Genomic DNA, 21,796 nt, shown 5'->3' on the forward strand with positions numbered 1-21,796 from the left:
GATCAATATATTGGGTCACAAATCAAGCCTTGATAAATTTAAGGAAAATTGAAAATCATATCAAGTATCTTTTCTGACCACAACACTATGAGACTAGATATAAATTACAGGGAAAAAATCTGTAAAAAAATACAAACACATGGGGGCTAACAATACACTACTAATAACCAAGACATCACTGACAGAGAAATCAGAAAAATACCTAGAAAACATGACAAAGGAAAACACGATGACCCAAAACCTATGGGATGCCAGCAAAGCAGTTTTAAGATGGAAGTTAATAGCAATACAGTCCTACCTCAAGAACAAAGAAAAATCTCAACCACCTAACCCTACACCTAAAGCAATTAGAGAAAGAAAAACAAACAAATAAAAACCCAAAGTTATCAGAAGGTAAAGAAATCATAAGTATCAGATCAGAAATAAATGAAAAAGAAATGAAGAAAACAGATGGCAAAATATCAGTAAAAACTAAAAGCTGGTTCTTTGAGAAGATAACCAAAATTGATAAACCATTAGCCAGACTCATCAAGAAAAAAGGGGAGAAGACTCAGATTCAACAGAAATTAGAAATGAAAAAGAAGTAACAACTCGACCCTGCAGAAATACAAAGTTTCATGAGAGATTGCTACAAGCATCTATATGCCAATAAAATGGACAACCTGGAAGAAATGGACAAATTCTTAGAAAGCACAACCTTCCAAGACTGAACCAGGAAGAAATAGAAAATATAAACAAACCAATCACAAGCACTGAAATTGAAACTGTGATTTAAAATCTTTCAACAAACAAAAGCCCAGGACCAGAATGAATTCACAGGCAAATTCTATGAAACATATAGAGACGAGCTAACACCTATCCTTCTCAAACTCTCCCAAAATATAGCAGAGGGAGAACCTCCCAAACTCATTCTACGAGGCCACCATCATCCTGATTCCAAACAAGACAAAGATGTCACAAAAAATAAGCCTACAGGCCAATATCTCTGATGAACATAGATGCAAAAATACTCAACAAAATACTAGCAAACAGAATCCAACATCACATTAAAAGGATCATACACCATGATCAAGTGGGGTTTATCCCAGGAATGCAAGGATTCTTCAATATATGCAAATCAATCAATGTGATACACTATATTAACAAACTGAAGGATAAAAACCATATGATAATCTCCATAGATGCAGAAAAATCTTTTGAAAAAATTCAACACCGATTTATATAAAAACTCTCCAGAAAGTAGTCGTAGAGGGAACCTACCTCAACATAATAAACACCATATATGACAGACCCACAGCCAACATCATTCTCAGTGGTGAAAAACTGAAACCATTTCCTCTAAGATCAGGAACAAGACAAGGTTGCCCACCTCTCACCACTATTATTCAACATAGTTTTTGCAAGTTTTAGCCACAGCAATCAGAGAAGAAAAAGAAATAAAAGGAATCCAAATCGGAAAGAAGAAGTAAAGCTGTCACTGTTTGCAGATGACATGATGCTATATATAGAGAATCCTAAAGATGCTACCAGAAAACTACTAGAGCTAATGAATGAATTTGGTAAAGTTGTAGGATACAAAATTAATGCACAGAAATCTCTGGCATTCCTATACACTAATGATGAAAAATCTGAAAGAGAAATTAAGGAAACACTCCCATTTACCACTGCAACAAAAAAGAATAAAATACCTAGGAATAAACCTACCTAAGGAGACAAAAGACCTGTATGCAGGAAAACTATGACACTGATGAAAGAACTTAAAGATGACACAAACAGATGGAGAGATATACTATGCTCTTGGATTGGAAGAATCAACATTGTGAAAGTGACTATACTACCCTAAGCAATCTACAGGTTCAACGCAATCCCTATCAAACTACCAATGGCATTTTTCACAGAACTAGAACAAAAATTTCACAATTTGTATGGAAACACAAAAGACCCCAAATAGCCAAAACAATCTTGAGAAAGAAAAACGGAGCTGGAGGAATCAGACTCCTGGACTTCAGACTATACTACAAAGCTACAGTAATCAAGACAGTATGGTACTGGCACAAAAACACAAATATAGCTCAATGGAACAGGATAGAAAGCCCAGCGATAAACCCACACATGTATGGTCACCTTATCTTTGATAAGGGAGGCAAGAGTATACAGTGGAGAAAAGACAGCCTTTTCAATAAGTGGTGCTGGGAAAACTGGACAGCTACATGTAAAAGAATGAAATTAGAACACTTCCTAACACCATACACAAAAATAAACTCAAAATGGATTAAAGACATAAATATAAGGCCAGACACTATAAAACTCTTAGAGAGAAACATAGGCAGAACACTCTATGACATAAATCACAGCAAGATCCTTTTTGACCCACCTCCTAGAGAAATGGAAATAAAAACAAAAATAAACAAATGGGACCTAATGAAACTTCAAAGCTTTTGCACAGCAAAGGAACCATAAAGAAGACGAAAAGACAACCTTCAGAATGAGAGAGAATATTTGCAAATGAAGCAACTGACAAGGATTAATCTCCAAAATATACAAGCAGCTTCTGAAGCTCAATATCAAAAAAACAAACAATCCAATCTAAATAGGGGCAGAAGACGTAAACAGACATTTCTCCAAAGAAGATATACACATTGCCAACAAATACATGAAAGGATGCTCAACATCATTAATCATTAGAGAAATGCAAATCAAAACCACAATAAGGTATCACCCGCACACCGGTCAGAAAGGCCATCATCAAAAAATCTACAAACATTAAATGCTGGAGAGGGTTTAGTGAAAAGGGAACCCTCCTGCACTGTTGGTGGGAATTTAAATTTTAATTTAAATTTTAATTTAAATTAAATTGATACAGCCACTATGGAGAACAGTATGGAGGTTCCTTAACTAAAAATAGAACTACCATACGACCCAGCAATCCCACTTACTGGGCATATACCCTGAAAAAACGATAATTCAAAAAGAGACATGCAGCGCGAAGGGGCGGGGCACGGCGTCGGGCACAGGGCATAGCGCAGGGCAAGGCGCAGGGCGGGCAGCGTCGACGCCCGGCGGGAAGACGGTGATGGCATGAGAGTGACGGCGGTGAAGGCACCCGCACCACGCGCTCCTGCCCGGACCCAGACATGCCGGTTCTGGTGAGGCAGAAACTTGAGAGGAGCCGTCCTCTCCCTGAAGCCTCGTGGTGGAACAGCTGTCTGACCCGTTCAAAGGGAAGGATGAAATCTCTTCACAGGCACACGATGTGAATGGAAGAGGCCTGTCACTATGCGAACAGTACGGCACTCTGAACACAGACTAAAGACAGCTCTCATCTCAAGAACCCAACGCTTGTGTCACAGTATGAAGAAGTTAGATGTTGGGGAAAAGCGTCTGATGGACGAAGCCTTCCGGCCAAACAGTGATTTCTTTGGACCCATTACTTTGCATTCGCAGTCAGACTGGATAACCTCCCATCCTGAGGCTCCCCAAGACTTTGAAGAGTTTTTCAGTGATCCTTACAGAAAGACACCTTCTCCACAGAAGCACAGTATTTATATACAGTGCATTGGATTGCTAGGAAACACCAGAAGTATCAGTGAAGAATATGTGAAATAGCTCAAGGGCTACTGTGAAGCATTTTTCTATGGCTTGACGGTAAAACTCCTAGAACCAGTTCCTGTCTCTGCAACGAGATGTTCCTTTAGAATCAATGATAACACGCAGAACCTACGGATTCATGCAGGGCAGATCCTGAAGTTCTTAAAAAAGAAGAAACCTGAAGATGCTTTTTGTGTTGTGGAATAACAATGATCGATCTTTACCCAAGAGACTCCTGGAATTTTGTCTTTGGACAGGCCTCTTTGACAGATGGTGTGGAGATATTCAGCTTTGCCAGGTGCGGCAGTGATTTTTACAGCTCACACTACAAAGGCAAACTGAAGAAGCTGCAGAAGAAATCTTCAAGTGACTACTCAGTTTTTGATAATTATTACGTTCCTGAAGTGACTAGTGTTTTGCTGCTTTGGTCCTGTAAGACTTTAACCCATGAGATCGGACATATCTATGGACTTCGGCACTGCCAGTGGCTCGCATGCCTGGCTCGCACACAAGCCTCCAACCACTTGGAAGAAGCTGACCAGCGTCCCCTCGACCTTTGCCCCATCTGTTTACGCAGAGTGCTATCGGCTTCCACCTTAAAGACAGATACAAAGGGACACGGGTTCCAGCCCTGGCCCGGGAAGATCCCACATGCCGCGGAGCAACTAAGCCCGTGCGCCACAACTACTGAGCCTGCACTCTAGAGCCCGTGAGCCACAACTACTGAGCCCATGAGCCACAACTACTGAAGCCCGCGCACCTAGAGCCCGTGCTCCGCAACAAGAGAAGCCACCGCAATGAGAAGCCCATCCACAATGAAGAGTAACCCCCACTTGCAGCAACTAGAGAAAGCCCGTGGGCAGCAATGAAGACCCAACGCAGCCAAAAATAAATTAAATAAATAAATAAATAAATAAATAATAAATTTACTTTAAAAAAAAGACATGCACCATAATATTCATTGCAGCACTATTTACAATAGCCAGACATGGAAGCAACCTAAGTGTCCATCAACAGATGAATGGATAAAGAAGATGTGGCACATATATACAATAGAATATTACTCGGCCATAAAAGGAAATGAAATTGAGTTATTTGCAGTGAGGTGGATGGACCTAGAGTCTCTCGTACAGAGCGAAGTAAGTCAGAAAGAGCAAAACAAATACCATATGCTAATACATATATATGGAACCTAAAAAAAAACTGGTTCTGAAGAACCTATGGGCAGGACAGGAATAAAGACACAGATGTAGAGAATAGGCTTGAGGACACGGGAAGGGAGAAGGGTCAGCTGGGACGAAGTGAGAGAGTAGCACTGACATATATACACTACCAAGTAAAATAGATAGCTAGTGGGAAGCAGATGCATGGCACAGGGAGATCAGCTCGGTGCTTTGCAACCACCTAGAAGGGTGGGATAAGGAGGGTGGGAGGGAGATGCAAGAGGGAGGGGATATGGGGTATACATATGCATATAGCTGATTCACTTTGTTATACAGCAGAAACTAACACAACACTATAAAGCAATTATACTCCAATAAAGATGTTTAAAAAAAAGGCAAGAAATGAGAAATAAAAGAACAAAGCACAAGAGGACAGATAGGAGAGAAATAGCAAGTGTTAGACTTAAACTGTATCATTAACTATTAATTATTTTAAATGTCAATGGTCTATGATCCAATTAAAAGACAAAGTTTGTCAGAGCAAATAAAAACACAGAAGCCAGCTGAATGCTATTAACCAGAGCCACACATTAGAGAGAAAGATGAGAAAGATTGAAAAATAAAAGGATGAGAAAAGGTGTCCTACCCAAATACTAATCAAAGTAAATCTGATGTCGTGAAATTAATATCAGACAAAGTAGATGTTGAGGTAAGCAGTATTGCTAGAGGTTAAAGGGGACATTTCATAATTAAACATATTTTAAAATATTACCCGTTTCTATCTTCCTTTCTTTTGTTAAGTGCTATAATTTTCTAATAATAGAATAACTATATTCAGGTAAGATGATGACTCCCAAATGCTGTGTCATTTCAAGCACAAAAATATGATGAAACTAATTTTTTAAAAACTATTGCCCATCTATGCATGCCATTAGACTTTTAAGAGTGACACCTTTGAAAATGTTAGGACTATTACATTTGCTGATCACCAAAGATTTTATTTGTTTCCTATATAGCATTAATGTGCAAAACTACTTATTGCATCTGTCCTGTTTAATAGTCTGCTTCCCTTTCCTCTTATTCTTCTGAAGTCACGGGTAATGAATTCACTCAGAAAACAGGAGTGAGTTAGCACTCATCAGCTATTATGTGTCTTGATGACAGTTCGGACATTACCTGTCTCTAAAAAAAATAACTACTGTAGCTTCGCATTCAGCTATTTTTTTCTGGACATGCATCTAGCTTCTAATATACCCTTAAACAGAAGGTAATAAATGTAAAGCTATAGAACTTTGTATAAATGTCAGGTTCTGTGATTATTTTTCACCAAACTCAGAACGCCATCATTCAGAAACCACATATGATTCAGTGAGGTGCTTTTGCTAATAAAAACCATTTAGTTTCTCTCAGGGAGCTGTAGCCAGAGGAAGAGACATTCTCTAAATATTGAACCAGGAGCTGTTCAGGTAGAACACTGTAGAGGACACACAGAATGTGTCCATCGTTCAACAACTTCATTTGAATCAGAACCAGTAACAAAACAACAACAAAATGGAGGGGCCGTCATTTCCAAGCTTTGATGTCTTCTAAGCTGGTGGAGCTAAAATTTACTGTAACTGTAGGCACACTGAAACCGGGAGGTCTGAGAAGGTGTGGCCACGGTGTAGGGCCCTCAGAGGAGGGAGTGGTTATCAAAACGCAGAGGAAGCATCCTGTTTAGAGAGGAGCTAAGACTTTTGGTTGGTGGAGCAGGAGAGAGCTGGGGAGGGGAGCAGAAAAACCTTTGCCTTACTCTCCTTCCTTTTTCACACCTCCTGCCAATAATCTCTACTGGCCAAACACAATGGGAAACCAGCAAGCAAGTTGGTGCAGCCTTTGTGGGAACAGAGTAAGATAGAGAAGTGTATAGAGAGGATCTGGAGGAGCACAGGGAAACTATCTGGCACGGGGGCTGTCGCAACTGTCTAGATGAGACCACTTACTGAATTTGAATCTCAGCTCTGCCATAAACTGTGCTGTTTGAATTTGTGGAAGATGCTTAACTGCTCTGAGCTGCAGTGTCCTATTCTGTTAAAATGAGAGGAATATCCTTACCTCACAGATTATTGTGAGGATAAGGTTAACGTGTGTCATTTAGTGCAGTGCCTGGCACACAGTAAGTGCTAGATAAATAAGTTACTTTCCCTTCTTCGTTGAACTTATACTCTGCTTGACTCTTTTAAGCCAAGCCTAGAGATCTACTTTCTTTTTAACATTAGCATGCTTTAGAAAGATCCTCTTATTCGTAAAGGCCCTGGGGAAGAGTTAGGATCATTCCTATGTCAGATACATTACGGTTATAATTGCTTTGGATCATGGTATTATTTAAGCAGAAAAACATTTATTTTTAATTCCTCAGAAATGCTGTGCACACTACAAGGGACTAATTTGGCCCTTAGCAAATAATTCAACATACATTACCACCTATTTACCAGAAGCAGCAGTTTATTTCCTAAGACCACTAGACACTGACATCAGCTGTACCCTATTTGTTTGTGTCAGGTAATGTGATACTCTGCATGCAGAACACTTCATTGGATAGCCTTTGGGGGAAGCTCAGAAGATTTTCTATAAGCCAATTGTTCATTCCAAGATTAGAAGAACATTTCTTATTGTAAACTACACACAGATTTGCCAGGTCATTTCCAAGTTCTGATGGAAAGTCTATAATGTATTCTTATAGTCATCTAATGTCTTTATCCATGATCCCACAGGCTGGAATGTTTTCTGCTATTCCATTCACCCAGAGTAATTCTAAAACAATGATGGTTGCCTCCAGAGGAGTCTGGAGCATGCCCAGACTACAGGCTTTCCCTGTGGGGTGCTCTGATGAGGTGGGTCGGGGAAACTGAGGGTACTGAGTGCAGTGTTGAGAAAGACCCACAAAATGATAATAATGCTTACATGTGTATCCACTTCCCACTTAGCAATTTCACAGCCATTATGCCAGTTGAGGTGGGTAGGATAATTACCTGCTTGCTCTTTTCAGATGAGAAAACTGACTTTCAGGGAGGTTAAGTAGCTTGCCCAAGGCCTTCCAACAATTTGGGTTGACACAAGGATTAGAATATAGGTCTAAAGAACTTGTCTAGGGATGAAAAAGCTAAACGTACATCCCAGAGTCACTTGCTAACTGCCTGGTCTCTGTAAAAGAATGAAACAAAGGCCACCAGAGCTTAACAGTAAAAAAAGAAAGCAGAGTAAAGTTTATTTCTTTGCCTGACAAGAAAACACTCATCAGTTAAAAAAAAAAAAAAATCAGCGACTAGTTTGCTGAGGGGAAAAAGTCAGAATTTGTAAGTGCTTTAGAAAGGTAGAGGGGATTCAAGGTGGTTATGCTAAGTAAGTGTTGAAAACTAATTCTTTGGATAGAATGGAGCCAGACCCTAGGTCTTAACATGATCCATTAAAACAAGCCCCACTGTCCATTGATATGGAGAATCTTTAGTTAGGCCCAGTGAGGGTCTGGTTGAGGGCTCACTAGAAGTTGATGTTCCTTTTTCAGCTTCAGCTGGTTACAATAGTTAAAGACGGCATTCAGTTTTGACACCTTCTCAAACTCTCAAAATTCTCAAATATTTATCGGAATTACTCAGAGGGCTTGCTGAAACAGATTGCTGGGCCTAACCCCAGAGTTTCTGATTCAGTAGGTTTGGCATAAAGCCTGTATTTCTAACAGGTTCCCAAATGAAGTTTTGTGGCTGTCCAGGGTCCATGATTTGAGAACTACTATCCCAGACACATGATGCTATAAAGGGGGAGTTTTCATTTTATACCTCTTTGATATCAACGTCCTCTTTGGGATCTAACTACCAGATGACTCCTTTGCACCCAGGAGGGACGGAGGTCTCTTCTGATAATAACCTTCATGTTCAACTTACAGAAGACCTGCCTTTTCTTCCATCCATAGTTTTCAGAGGAACTATTTTTATGGGGGAGGAGGGGATAAAGAAATTGCTCATAAAATCTAAATTCAACACACCTTCATACCACAAACTTTATCTATTCATTTCCCTTCCTGGTGGGGAATCAGTAGTGAATTATTTGACTTGCCTTTTTAAAAATAGCATTACATGCATTGATTCAATCTCATTACATTTAGTTTGCTTTTATTACCTTACCCTCCCTGATCAGTAGTCACATTTTTCCATCCTCATAACCTTTTCCCATCTGATTTTTGATGAGTGTACAATCTGATTTATTTCTGCTGTGATTCAGCTTTACACTTCTCCAAGCTTACAATTCTCCTTGTAAGAATCCAGTGTTCTCCATTTACACCTTCACTGTTCCTTTGTTAGGCACATATCCTAAGTAAATAGTAGTTATTTGTGTACCTGTTTGTGTCTTCCAGTGGACTGGTGTCTACGGAGAGAAGGAGCTTATTAGAAGGCTTTGTTTTCCTCATACCACTAGTCCAGGCCCTACTCATAATAGGTGCTTAATAAATACTGGTTTCAATTTGTTGGCAGGTCTTAATGAGAATATGCCTTAGCTGATTCTTCTTTTTTAATTCATATAAGTAAAATTCACACTTTTGGGCATACAGTTCTGTGTCATGACAAACATAAAAAGCCCTGTAACCACCACCACAATTAAAATACAGAACAGTTCCATAACCCTAAAAACCTCCATCATACATGCTGCCTCTTTGTAGTCAAAAACCCCGCTTTCCCTTAGTCCCTGGAGCCCACTGGTCCGTTCTTTGTCCCTGTAGTTTTGCCCTTCCTGATTGTTATATAAAGGGAATGGTGCAGTGTGTAGACTTTGGATATGGCTTAGTTCACTTAGAAAAGTGTTTTTGAGAGTCCTCCATTCAGTGACTGTATCAGTAGTTAATTCTTTGTTGCTGAGTAGTGTTCCACTGTATGGATGCTCCACAGTTTGTTCATCCATTCACTAGCTGAAGGACCTTTGGGTTGTTTCCAGTTGTAAATATTTGCATACAGGTTTTGGGCGAACGTAAGTTTTCATTTCTCTTGGATAAATAACTAAGAGTGGGATTGTGGGGTAATATGATAAATCTATGTTTAACTTTTTAAGAAACTGCCGGAGTTTCTTATAAGGTAGCTGTACCACTTATCAGCAATATATGAGTTCCTGTAACTTTGTCAGTTTGTTTTGCTTTAGACATTCTAATAGATGTGCGGTATTTTGTCATTGTGGTACTAATCTGCATTTCCCTAACAAGTAATGATACTGAGCACCTTTTCATGTGCTTATTTGCCATCCATGAATTATCTTCTTTAATGAAATATCTGTTCAAATCTTCTGCCTACTTTTTAATTGAGTTGTTTGCTTTCTTACTGTTGAGTTTTGAGAGTTCCTTATATATTTTGGATAAAAATCCTCTGTCAGATATGTGATATGGAACTATTTTCCCCAGTCTATAACTTTACAAAGCATTAAATTTTGATCAAGTTCCATTTATTAATTTTTTTCTTTTGGGAATCATGCTTTTGCTACTCTAAGAACTCTGTGGCTAACTTAAACTCACAAAGATTTTCTCCTATGTTTTCTTCTCAAAGTTTTATAGTTGTACCTTCTTATTTAGGCTCATGATCCATTTTGAGTTAATTTTTGTATAAGTTTGGAGCATGGTTTGAGGTTCACCTTTATGTATTTGGGCATCCAATTGTTCCTGCACCTTTTGTTGAAACAACTGTCCTTGCATTGAATTGCATTTGCCCTTTTGTCAAAACCCAATAGACCATATTTGTGTGGGTCTATTTCTGGGTTCTCTATTCTGTTTTACTGATCTGTATACGTATCTTTTTACCAATACCACACAGTTTTTATTTAAAAAGACTTTTTAGGGCTTCCCTGGTGGCGCAGTGGTTGAGAGTCTGCCTGCCGATGCAGGGGACACGGGTTCATGCCCCGGTCGGGGAAGATCCCACATGCCGCAGATCGGCTGGGCCCGTGAGCCATGGTCGCTGAGCCTGCGCGTCTGGAGCCTGTGCTCTGCAACAGGAGAGGCCACAACAGCGAGAGGCCAGCGTACCGCAAAAAAACAAAAAGAAAAAAAAAACATAAAAAGACTTTTTAGGAAGTCTTGTAACCAGGTACTAAGAATCCTTCAACCTTGATTTTTTCCAAAATTGTTTTTATTACCAACCCTCCCTAGTCGGTCCCCAACAAGGGTCTTTCTGCCTGGTGTCACTCATGCCAATAGAATGAGACCCAGTTCGGTTCAGAAGCAAAGGAAATCTTTATTCTTCGATCAAAGATAGGAGATGTGAGCTCACGCTCTAGAGCACATGCTCTCCCCAAAAAAGGCCAGCAGTGGGCGGGGCTGCTTTATATGGATCGCCTCCGTGGGGGAAGGGGGCGGAGCTCTTACTTGGCAGGTGAAGCTGTGCAGCTCACGAGCCAGATCACCCCAGACCACAGTACGGGCACAGCGTCTCTGCACACGGTCCACCGGCGCTGCCGCTGCCACTGCCGCTGCCGCGCCGCCGCCGCCACCATCTTGAATTGAGTCAGGTGCAGCTTCCCTGCACTCGGCCTGCTGAGCTGAGGTATTGGCGCAGCCATTTCACACTAGGAACTCTGGTCTTAAGTGCTGGGTGCAAAGCCTCTGCACGCTGCCCCCCCCCACCCCCCATGAGCAAGTGAAACTAGACAAAGCACAAAGGAAAAGAAAAAGGTAAGACTTTATCTTACTACCCAGATTCTATTTTTATTGCCTGGGAATTGTTAATGGGCTTTGCCAGTGGCAAATCTCTCCTCTGTCTTTTGTCCTGCTCCTCATTCTTTAGGGGCACTGAGGGGTGCAGGTCCATCTTCTGTAACTGCTTTCTGCTGAGGGCAAGGAGCGGAACTTCTCCTCAGCTGCTTTTAGATACATTTGATGGTCACCAGACGTCAGCCCTGGCTGTTGGTATCCCTGAGTGACCACCTTTTGTCTAACCTTTTGGAGACAAAGGGCACCAGACAGTTTGAAAAAGTAGTGGTTACCAGTGGGGAGAGGGAAGGGGGAGGGGCAATATAGGGGTACAGGAGTAAGAGGTACGAACTATTAGGTATAAAATAAGGTACAAGGATATATTGTACAATACGGGGAATATAGCCAATATTTTATAATAACTGTAAATGGAGTATAACCTTTAAAAATTGTGAATCACTATATTGTACACCTGTGACATATAATACTGGATAGCAACTATACTTCAATAAAAATAAATAAATAAATAATACATGGCCCAAATACTAGCAAGAGAATAATGGTCACATGTCAATTTTCTTTCCTAAAAATGCAGGTATCTAGGTCTTTTGCCTGTAGGCAAAAGTGTGCCCTGATGTTGAGGGTCACTGCCATGGCCTGAATATCCCTGGTCACACTTTTGTTGTTTTTTGGAAGAGAAGCTTTGGGTCAGAGAGAGGTTCACATGAGTAGTCAAGGGGATTCATTGCCCCAGGTTGTTTCTCCAGAGGTTGGGGCTCAGGGGCCTCTTTGCTAGAGTGTGATGTACCCATGGAGTGATCCCGGCAACTTCAGGTTGGAAAGGGTGGTTAAGATTACCAAGTGGAGTCTGTTCTCCTTAGGAGTGGGTTGGTCTTGCAGACTGCCAGCTTTCTAGGTTTTTAGGTTCACCCAGGCTCCTGGCCAGAAGGGGTGCAGGGCAAGGTCAGTGGGTGGAGGCAGCACCTGGTTTTACCATATTTCATGAGGGCTTTCATGGTTTCTCCTATCTGGAGGGTATACTTGAGTTGTTCCATTTCAAGGGGGTTAAAGTGTCCCTTGTCTCAGGCTTGGGAATGGGTCTACCATACATGAGTTCAAATACACTAAACTTTAACCTATCTCTTGGAGTTAACCGAATACCGAGCAGGGCAATTAGAAGCAACTTAATCCAATTTTCTTGAGTTTCCTGACATAGCTTGGCTAAGGCCTGTTTCAAGGTCTGATTGGATCTCTCTACTACCCCTGGTGATTGGGGTTTCCAGGCTGAGTGCAAGGTCCATTTTATGCCCAGGGCACTCGTTATCCCCTTTGTCACTTGAGAGACAAATGCTGGACCATTATCACTTTGTAGGGATCCTGGGAGCCCAAACCTGGGGATTATCTCTTTTAATAATAATTTAGCCACTTTGGCTGCCAGCAGAGAACACTTCTACCCACCCTGAAAACTATGCGCTAGCACCAAGAGATACCTGAAGTTGCCTGATGCTCTCAGCATGACAGTGAAATTAACCTGCATCTTGTCCAGGATATGTTTCTCTGGTCTGATGGACCTATGTGGGGACCTCTGGGGGCTCTGGTGGTGGGGTTGTTCACTGTGCAGATGGGGCAGGTCTCAACTATCCGACTGATTATACTTTTCACGCCAGGAGTTACCATGACCTCAAATGACCAATTATATAGGGCTTCTCTCCCATAGTGAGTTCCTTGATGAGCCTCCCTGACGGCTTGACAAGCTGCAGTTTAGGGAAAGAAGTATTGCCCATGTTCATCAGGTAGGCACACATGGCCTCCTGGATCTCTATTGAAGCTCCATTTTCAGGCTCTAATTCTTCCTTTGTGTAGATTGGGGAATAATTGGATGGATCTGGCCTTCAAGGTATATGGGGTGGTTGCCAAGTTACTGTTTCTAGGGCCACCCTTTTGGCAGTTGCATCTTCCTTGTTTCCCTTTATAACCTCTGCATCCGCCTTTTGGTGACCCCCTGCAATGAATCACTGCCACTTTTTGGAAGCTGTACTGCTTCTAAGATTGTCAGTATGCTTATGCCATGTTTCACCTGTTTATTCTCCACAGTAAGCATACCTCTTTCCTTCCAAATAGCCCTGTGTGTGGGTGTTTGTAGGATGGTCTATGCATACTGAGAATCTGTGTAAACATTTAAGATCTTCCCTGACCTGAGCTCCAACGCTCAAGTGAGGGCTGTCAGCTCAGCCTTTTGGGCTGAAGTCCCTGGGGGTAGTGCCTCTATGACTTTGGTCTGGGAGGTTAATGCGTATCCTGCTAGCCTTTTACCCTCTCCCATAAAACTGCTCTGTGAACCATTCCTCTTCGCAATTTGGGAAAGGATCACTTCCTAGGTCAGGGCAAATAGATAATGTGTATGGTTTCTACACAGTCATGCTCCAGGGGCCCCATTTCTGTACAGTCACCCTCGAGGGTAGCAGGATTTAGCATGTGTCAGGTTTTCATGGTAACAAGTGGGTTGTCTAAAAGCATAGCCTGGACTTGAATCGACCTTCTGGGGAATAACCGTTCTGTTCCCTTAGAAGTTACTAAAGTGTGAACCTGGTGTGGAGTCCATATAATGATTGGCTGACCAAACGTTAACTTTCAGCCTCCTTTAGCAGGGTCGTAGTAGCTGCTACTGCCCAGAGGCAAGGAGGCCATCCCTTAGCAATCTGATCCAGTTGTTTAGAGAAATAAGCAACCACCCCAGTAAGGGGTCCCAGTTTTTGAGCTAATATCCCAAGGGTGATTCCTCTTCTCTCGGGAATGAAAAGGTCAAAGGGTTTAGCTAAATCTGGGAGGACCAGGGCAGAGGCCTGAAATAATTGCTTTTTTAATTCTTGAAAGGCCCCTTGGCATTCTGAATTACATTCAAAAGGATCATCATCTTTTCCTTTGAACATTTCATATAGAGGTCTAGCCATTAGACCATAGTTAGGGGCCCAGATAGGGCAAAAACTGACCATCCCCAGGAAACCTCTAAGCTGTCTTCTAGTTTTAGGAGAGGCAGAACTGAAAATGGCTTATTTTCTTTCCTGGGGTAGGCTTCTCTGACCTTCTGTGAGAATGAAGCCTAGGTGGGTCACACTAGTTTGTGACCTATTGATGGGCCAACTTTCCCCATCTCCCAGCTGGTATTGGGGCCAGGCTGTATTACATAGAAGACTGAATGTTTCTGCACGATGCACCCTAACAGGCTGTCCTTCGGTATAGTGGACGTTTGGTTCCCCATACCTTGGAAGCTCTGTTTTGGATTTGTCTCCCACTACTGAGGGGGCGGTTGGAGTGATTTACTGGCACACATTTGGCACATGATTTGACCCGAATAAGATTTCCAGTTCAGGAAATTTGGAACCAGCACCAAACTGTTAATGGATTCCTCGAAAGACCAAAATACGAGATGTCCAAATGGCATGGCCTCAATATAACTGGGGGTCTCCCTTGAATTTGTAACGGCCTGTGCTTGATATAGTTAGTCCCCCCTCAGTCAGAACATCCCAGAGGAAGTTAGACAGGACCACCTCTGGGCCAGAGCAGCTTAGCCACATTAGTTCCTGACCCACCTGGTCCGTTAGGGAGTGGCACAGCTATCTGAGGCAGCGGTCTTCTCTTTCCTCCTTTTGGCCAAAAAGTTTTCTGACTTCTCATCAGGTGAGAGCTAAAAACATGAGGGGTTCCCACAGGGTACTCACTGGATCACTGGGGAGGGGAGCCCCTGGAACCTCGGTCAATAAAGAATCACCCAAGGTTCGCCTCATAGGCAGAAGAGGGCAGAGGTCAGGTGGTGGGTGTTTCCTGTTCTTGTCAGCAGCTCACAGGGCTTCCCGATAAAGGAGTTCCTGGTCTTATGAGTGGCTCACAGGGCTCCCCAGCCCAGGCTCCCCAGCCCATTTCAGAGAAACTCGTGCTGGAATTGGTCAAGTCACCAGTCGTACACCTACACTGGGACCCTTTCTCACTCAGGCATCCCTCGTGGCTTTCCCTGAACAACTCATTCCATTTTGTCAGGCAGTCCTTATTACCTGGGCCTCTTCCCAGTCTCACCTTTGCGAACCTCCCAAAGCCTTCACCATCCTCCCGCTGGAGCCAGGGTAAGCCTGGAGCCTAGTGGATAGGCGCAGGCAAAAAGGCCACAGTCCATCCCACCTGTGGTGTCAAAATTTTTTCCTGATCCTTTTGAGTCGGTTCCCAACAAGGGTCCTCCTGGATGGTGTCATTTGAGCCAATAGAAGGAGACTGAGTTCGGGCCAGAAGCAAAGGGAAGCTTTATTCTTTCATCAGAGAATGGAGAGGTAACGAGCTTATGCTCTAGAGCACTTGCTCTCCCTGAAAGGCCGTGGGAGGGGCTGCTTTATAGGGATCTCATCAGCAGGGATAGGGGTGGAGTTCTCGAGGGTCCAGGCACAGCTGTGTTGCCCATGCTCCAGACTGCAGTGCGGGTTCAGCATCTTTGCACACGCACACCCCCAACTGAGGTGTTGGCGCAACCATTTCGCACTAGGAACTCTGGTCTGGAGTGCCAGGTGCGAGGCCTCTGCACGCGGCACCCCCTGAGCAAGTGAAACTAGACTAACCACAAAGGAAAAGGAAAAGGTTAGACTTTATTTTATTACCCAGATTTTATTTTTATTTCCCAGGAATTGTTAACAGGCTTTGCTGGTGACCTTTTTACTATTTTAATTTCTTTGCCTTTCCATATAAATTTTAGAATCAGGTTGTGAATATACGCAAAAAATTCTACCCTCAGTTGATTCTTAACTTATACCATTTACAGTGGCTAGCCTATGGTTCTCAAACTCCAGTGTGCTTAATAATTATAAAACGCACATGCCTGGGCCCAACTCTGAATATTCTCATTCAGTAGTTCTGCCTTTTTTAACACTGTCCCTAAGGTGAGCTAATGTAGGTGGAAATGGACTATGATTATGTCCTAGCTTCCCTGGAACCTAGGAAATGCTCCACAAGCTTTGAGGAATCTTATAAATAATCCACAAACTTGGTGAAAGGACACAGCATTGGGTTCACAGGTAAACCTAACAGCTGTTACTATACGTTATACAATATTGTGGCCAGTCAGTATTGTCCAACCAGTGCTGGAACACAAACCAGAACCTCGCAGATGTCTAACTACCCTGCTTTAGATGATGAGAAAAATGATGTGGATTTCCTTATCCTGTGAGTAGCTCCTCTGTGGTAGGTATTCCATGGACCACTTCCATGAACATTTTCTTATACTCAGGGCAGAATTCTTAAACCATTCTCAGACAAGGAAAAACTGGATTGGAGGGATTCACAAGGTAAGTGAGAGAGTTGCAAGGAGAAGCATTAATCAAATGAATAGATGCTCTAGAGAAAAATTAGATTAACGACCGTAAATATTACCTTTGTTGTACATTGAAATACGAATAGACCAACTTGCTCAGGGAATTGGACATTCTTGTCTAATTTAATTTCTGGGTAATGGGAGATGGAAGGTTAACTGAAAAAACCTTCCAGTAGAAAAATCTTTCTAAAATGCATTAGGTACTTCCATGTTAATTTATTACTAAGCATTCACTGCTTTTGCTTATTTCCTAAGGGTAGGAAATAACAATTTACAAAAACCAAAGTGAATTTAAGAGGCTTTCTCACAGGTCCTAGACCGAGAGGACTCACTGAATAGTCCTGGCAAACAGGTGGGAAGAAATACATTATTGTAGAATGCCACTGGGGAAGTGAACTCCTTTCCAGGTATTAATTGCTTTGCTAATAGGCCAAAGCTGCTTAGAAAGGGGGAGGGGAAAGTAACAATTTAGAGGAAAACCAACCTTCAGTCTTAAAAGAGCCTTCTCAGAAGCCCCAGAATCAGCAGCCCTTGTGAAAAGGTTCTGGCATATGGCAATATTGGTTCCCATTGGGAGAAGCAAACAGGAGATCCCACCACCCAGCACAGGACACTTCTTGGTCTTAATTTTATCAAGTAACCACCTATCTTGACTCTTCCTTTAAGTCTTCTTGAGGCACCATAGGGAGGCTTGATGAATCTTTCACCGGGCAGTGTAGTCTAGGGGTTCCTATGTGGGGCTTGGACCAGGATGCCTACATCTACACCCCTGGCTTCACCTTTTTGTTGGTTATATGACCTTGGAAAAGTCGTTGCGCTTCTCTTTCCCTCAGTTTTACTATCTGCACAATGGATGAAACAATAGTACCTACCTCATAGAGTTTTTTATTGTAATTAGCAAATGGGTTCATGTATAATTATAAGATATGCAGAATAGTCCGTGGATAGTAATCAGTACTTACATGTTAGCCACTACTAATAATAACATTCTTTATTTATGAGGAAGGATTTAAGACCAAGAAAGCATACATTCTGAGGCAGATGTTGTAGGACTTGGAGTATGGGTGCTGTTCCTCTTTTTGCCTGAATTGCTACCATATATTTGTTGTATATAAACAAGGTGGTCAGGTCTGCAGCATAGCTGCAGCTTTCCCTGCCCAGTTATGCTTCTTCCCTACTCTCCTTTCACAGGTGTCAGACCTACCTCCCAGTCTGAAACCTTTCCCTGCCCTAGACTGCTTCCACCCCCTTTATCTTGACTCTTGAACTCTTGACTCTTGTCCCATTATGCTTCCCGGAGGACCCAAACTGACACACTGGGCTCATTGGCCCCAAGAAACACCTCCGAGGACAGAGCCCCCTGGGCCCTCTCGTGAGAGGCAGTATCTCACACTGAATCCTCAGCAATGAACCCTCAGATAGTGGACACTGAGCTGCTGGATGGGGAGGGTTACAGGCAGAGGACTGAATGTACCAGCACTATCTTAGCTCTTCCACTTGGAAGTTGTGCCTTTGGAGGATTAAGAAGACTACTGGAAGTGAATAGGTATCTCAGAAGATGGTGTCAATATTTTTCTTCTCAACTCTGATTATAATACCAAAATGACAGATTCCTGGTGAAGCAAGGGACGCAGGTTAGGAAGATTTAAAAAAAATGTTTTAGGGACAAAGCTTACTAGCCAAAGGGCTCCACATGAAGTTTGAAGGGAAGGGAGAAAAAGGCTCAAAAGAAACTTCTAAATCACATGAATAGAAGTTATTATGAATGACATAGAAAAAAGATTCATAGTGGGAGAAAGAGAAGCCCAGTTATTCTAAGAAAATAACAGAGAACCAGACTGGGAATAATATTTAAGGCTCAATTATTCATGTTTCAATGTATAAGGTAATACAGTATAACTGACAGTTTAAGATAAGCAAATTGTCCCAGGTTGGATTTCTCAGGAAGCAAGCACTGAGACAGAGATTAGCTTGCAGGAAGTTTATTAAGGAGTGCTCTTGGGATTAATACCTGTGAACTGAAAGGAAAGAAGCAGAACTGATCAGAGGGAGAAGTGGAGTTTCTGTGCCGTCTCAATGGAATGTCTCAGCCAACCTTGTTGAGGATGACCCTCAGAGCTATCCTGAACTGAGGCAAGAAGGCCTGGCCTTTATCCCCACATCAGTCAGTCATGGGATGCAGGCCACCCTGGAAGGGGCATGGCCTTGGGAGATGAGGCAGCTCTCCCTAGCTGAGACAGTCCCCGAAGAGACTAACAGGTGAAGACCAGCTTCAGTGTCATTCCCAGTAGCTTGAGTAATAATTCCTTTATTCCTGAAGGGGAATGGGTGGCATATCATAGCATCCACCTCACAGATAAGTATAATTTCGTAGATCTTACTGAGACTTGGGGAAATGAAACTGGTTTAAGCAATGAAATGGTATGTTTTTCAATGTAAACATATCTGATAAAAATGGATGTATAGTACCACCATATATATATAGTGTCAAAACTGCAAAGGTATGGAATCCGCAGGTACAGTGTACAGCACATGGAGAGGATTAAATGAGAGTGATAGAGTACTGTCGTTTGTGGGAACACGCTAAGAATGCCAGGCTCAACAGGGGGATGCTTCCCGAAATCAAATGATAAAAATGTCACAGAGGCAGGGAGTAATATTGTTATTTACTTCAACTACTTGGATGGCTGTTCAAAATCTCTACAACAGTCTTAGAATTTAATACATCCTTGACTTGCCTTCCTAATAATTTCATCTTTCAAAAAGTACAAGAAGGAATGAAGGGAACGGCTATGCTAGACTCCATCTGACCAGCAAGGAAGTATTTGTTGGTGATGTTTATATGATAGAAATCTTTTAACAAACATGAAATAAAATGCAGTCCTTGCCTTCCTGAAGAAGAAAGAAAGGAATCATGTCATTCTAGAATCTGTAATAGAAAAAAAAAAAAAAAAAGAACCTTTCATCATAATAGACATGTAATTGAGGCTTTAGGAAAACAAACTTCAACAAGTTCATAGAAATATAAATATAACCCCAAGGCCAGAGGCAGTAAAAAGGACGTTGGTTTTTCTTAATTGTGAAACTGAGAAAAATTAAACATTGTACTATACTGATTACCTGCAGAAGCTAATATGATCCAACATGGAGTTCTCCAATGAGTCTATGTTTTGAAATGACACATACAAAATATGAAAGAAAGGTCACAAACCAAGATGAATAAAAAAGTTATAAAAACATTGTAAGAAAGTGACAGAAGGTAAAAATCCAGAATGAGGTGAGGAGTGCTAAATGGTAAGGACCACAGAAAGGGCTTTAAAAACACACACACAGTTTGAAGCAAGATGAAGGAACGGATAAGTTGACTGCTTAGAGAAGATTCTGTTAAACGATAACGGAGAAAAGGCAAAGCTACTCAATTGCTTCTTTCTTCTCCAATAAGGAACATGATCTTCAAACTGAGAAGGGTATAATAGATATCACAGAGAATAAATTGAAGCCCAATCTCAATGAGGAGAGAGTCAGAGAGAACTGGTATGCAGGCTTTGCAGGTCTCAGGGAAATAGAAAATAGGACAGGTGCCAGAAATCTAAGCCAGGCAAAAACACAGATTTTCTAAAAGAAAAAATGGATTATGGAATCTATAGAGTGAGCTTAGCATTACTTTCTGCAGTATTCTAGAATGCATATTACATAAACATTTGTGAACTAAGTACTGAATTAACTTCATGTTATTTTCCGATAGAGCTAAAAGATAGATAGAATGTAAGAATACCAGGCATAATTAATCTTTTTTCAGCATGATATTTTGCAAAGATGCTCATAATAATTCATTTGAACAAGATGGAGGGATGTTGCCCAGTTTGTACACTGGTTAGAGGGATCCACTGCTGACCAGACAATTGCATTCAAATGTCTGTTAATTGATCCATGTCCATCATAGAGGAAGGCCTCTAAGGCTGTAATGTGTAGCTCTGTACATGTTCTTTTCCTATTCAACACTTTTTTGGGAGGGTGCATATGAGGACACTATAAAACAGAGTAAAGAGAATATTGTGAAAAGAATAAGAAATTCATAGAAAAGGAAATAGCTCCTCAGCTGCATTAGGAATTGGAGCAATTCAGGTTAGTAAAAATTAAAGGAATTTGTACTAATCAATGTTACTGAAAGTGTGGGAGAATGCTCCCCTTGTACACATTGGCAGGAAGATACATTGGAAGGCCTTCTTGCAGGACAATTTTCGCATTTGTTATCAACATTTGAAAAGCATATACCTTTTCAATTCCATTTCCAGGTACATAGCCTAGAGAAATTCCCACAAGTGTACCCAAAGAATCAGGTACAAGGTATTTGTTACAGTATTTTTTTAATAGCAAAACGGAAAGGCAAGTTTAATGTCTATCAACAAGAGGAAAGTTAAATAAGTAATACACATCCCGACAATGGAACACTGCATCAGATAAAAAAATGACTAGTATATGTAAATGCTGAAATGGAGAGGACTCTAAAATATATTATGAAATGAAATGGCAAATTTCAGAAAAACAAGTACAGTATGATATCCCACAAAATGAACTATTTCTAGGAGTAAAGAAGTGCATGGGAAAAGTCTTGAAGAATACATTCCAAGCCACATTGGGTGAATGCCTCTGGAGAGGAACATGGGGTTAGAGGAAGACGGGCCAAAGGGGATGTTCACTTAATCTATGGTGTTTGGTTTTGTGCAACGTTAATGTGATTTAGCATGGTACCGTAAAATTAAAAATACATTTAAAATTTTAAATTAAAAAATTAGATAATTTTAAAAATATATAATATTTTAAAGAAAAAAGGCACCAAGGCACTACTCTGAAGACATGTATCCTCTGCGCTTGCTAGTAAGTCACTTTGCTGCTCTGAGCTTCAGGGCCCCTGTGAGAAAGAGAATGAGCACTTCCCTGAGACATTGATGATAAAACGAGATAAAAACAACAAGGTTTCACAAACTTCAC

At 41.5% G+C, this 21,796-nt stretch overlaps 1 pseudogene; it reads left to right on the forward strand.

The window, feature by feature from the left end:
- The first annotated feature begins 2,952 nt into the window (after window positions 1-2,952).
- Window positions 2,953-11,268, forward strand: LOC116752646 (annotated as a pseudogene).
- Window positions 11,269-21,796: the final 10,528 nt, after the last annotated feature.

Source organism: Phocoena sinus, chromosome 4 (genome assembly GCF_008692025.1).
Source record: "Phocoena sinus isolate mPhoSin1 chromosome 4, mPhoSin1.pri, whole genome shotgun sequence".
NCBI classification, from domain to species: domain Eukaryota; kingdom Metazoa; phylum Chordata; class Mammalia; order Artiodactyla; family Phocoenidae; genus Phocoena; species Phocoena sinus.